A 2,365-nucleotide genomic window follows, 5' to 3' on the forward strand; every position below is an offset into this window, starting at 1 on the left:
TCTCGAATTTCCATTTTTATAGTCTCTATAGAATATAGTTCCGACCATTCTAAAAATAGTTTTGATTCGCTCTTGGGAGAAAATGCCTCATAATATGCTCACTGAAGAATTAGGGGTACAATTTCTATGCAGAAAGTAGATATTGTGGAAGCAAATCTTCTCTCTCTCTCTCTCTCTCTCTCTCTCTCCTCTCTCTCTCTCTCTCTCTCTCTCTCTCTCTCTCTCTCTCTCTCTCTCTCCTAGCAATTGCGTTCATAAACTTAAAAATATAATAGTATTCATATTTAACTGAGATTTTAACTAATGTTCTAGAAATAATCAACAGAATGAGAGGATAGCAACATTTATTTAAATGTCATTGTTCTTAAAATATATTATTTTTTCTTGTTTCCTTTCCTCACAGGGCTATTTTCCCTGTTGGGGCCCCTGGGCTTATAGCATCTTGCTTTTCCAACTAGGGTTGTAGCTTAGCAAGTAATAATAATAATAATAATAATAATAATAATAATAATAATAATAATAATAATAATAATAATAATGTCCTCAAAATCTAATAGCAGAATTCTTGACATAACTTCTCTATTATCCGGTTGCATAAATATTATATCATTAGGACATAATAATAATAATAATAATAATAATAATAATAATAATAATAATAATAATAATAATAATAATAACTAGCCTTATTAGAATAAGTTGGCAGATATCCCACATCTAACTAATCAAGCTGCCTCACATGTCTTTTAACAATCAATAAAAGACATCCAAGGGAGGCAAAGAGGTAATAGAAAAACTAAAATTTTCGTAATTTTAGTACCACTTGGCCTACATCCTAATGGTTTTGTGTCATCTTTTCTTCACTGCATTATCCTTCAATATTCTAGATTCTGAAACTCTATTCCATATTGTATTTTATTTTTCCTTGTTTTCTTTCCTCACTGGGCTATTTTCCCTGTTTGGGGCCCTGGGCTTATGGCATTCTGGTTTTCCAACTTGGGTTGTAGCTTAGCAAATAATAATAATAATAATAATAATAATAATAATAATAATAATAATAATAATAATCCTAAAAACTAAAGCTTTTGATTCTGAAGGAAGTTTTTGACTCTTTCTTTGCCAGTCTCCAATTTATTATTCTTCCTTTTTCCTCCCCGAGCTCTTCTACTTATCGGGACTCATTGCTATTCTCCTTTTTCTTCAACTGAACGACTAGAACCGTTACGGGAACCTGATGGTTCTATGGGGATGCTGCATTCCCCCACCCCCCTCAACTTCTTCATTTTCGGGGACCTAAAAGAGGCAGGGGCACCTCTAGTATAAGAAAGAAAGCAAATTGACAAACCAATAAATAAAATATGTTGTTTAATCCTTATTCACCTTCAAATTAAAATCATCTCAACACCTATGGGCTGCATAATTGCAAGAGCCCGTGCTTGGCCAAAAGGGCCAGGCAATCTTCAACAACAACAAGCCCAGTTGGGTTCTATCAGTTTGGGCTAATCTGTTTCTTGATTTAATCAAGACTTTTCTTCAGGGTCATTCCTTTTTCTCAGGTTCATCCCCGGATAAAATAGGAGGGTTATAGCACGTATAAGAGATGTTTTTACAGCAGCCTTCACCAGACATTACAAGGCTGTAGCGAGTGGCAATGGATTACAATGTTGAGGTTAGAAATCCCTGACTTTGAAGCATCAGTATATGGCCGTCAGCTTTGATATCCTGGTGTCAAAAAATGGGGAGGGATAATAAGCTTGGACTTTCCGCTTGTCAGTACAGATGCAAATTATTTCCCTTGACTGACGTCAAATGAATAAGCTGAAGCTCTGACAACATTACTTTATCACGCTGCTGTCTTGGTCTGAGGGCAACTTCATGCTTTTCTGATTCACAGGTAATTCCAAGTATGATATTACTGTAGACTAATTTGGCACTACGCTAGTACTGGTGATTGCTCATGGAAGTGGGTCTTGAAAATATCGAAACAAACAAATTATTTTCTTATCTCGTTCACAGATGAAATCTAGCTACTCATTAGTAGCATGGGACTTGTTCAGGCTACAAGAATAGACAAGATTTTAAATGACCTTCTCAACGGGACTGAGATTAATTGTGGAGAAATTCTATGGTTTAGAATAATAGACATAAAAATTGATGGATCAAAGAAATTTCTGAAATTTCTAATACCAGCTGCATTGATCAATACTAAGAAACTTCAGACGTACAAAGAGGTCACGAACGCAGAGTGCACTGTTTTTACAGCAAAATATCATAGTATTAAAAAGGTAATAACAAAGCATACTTTATATATTGCCTGCATTAAGAGCACCATAAATATTCAGAACAACGGAATGACAACCTGTAA

The sequence above is a fragment of the Palaemon carinicauda genome, chromosome 26 (assembly GCF_036898095.1).
Source record: "Palaemon carinicauda isolate YSFRI2023 chromosome 26, ASM3689809v2, whole genome shotgun sequence".
Taxonomy (NCBI): domain Eukaryota; kingdom Metazoa; phylum Arthropoda; class Malacostraca; order Decapoda; family Palaemonidae; genus Palaemon; species Palaemon carinicauda.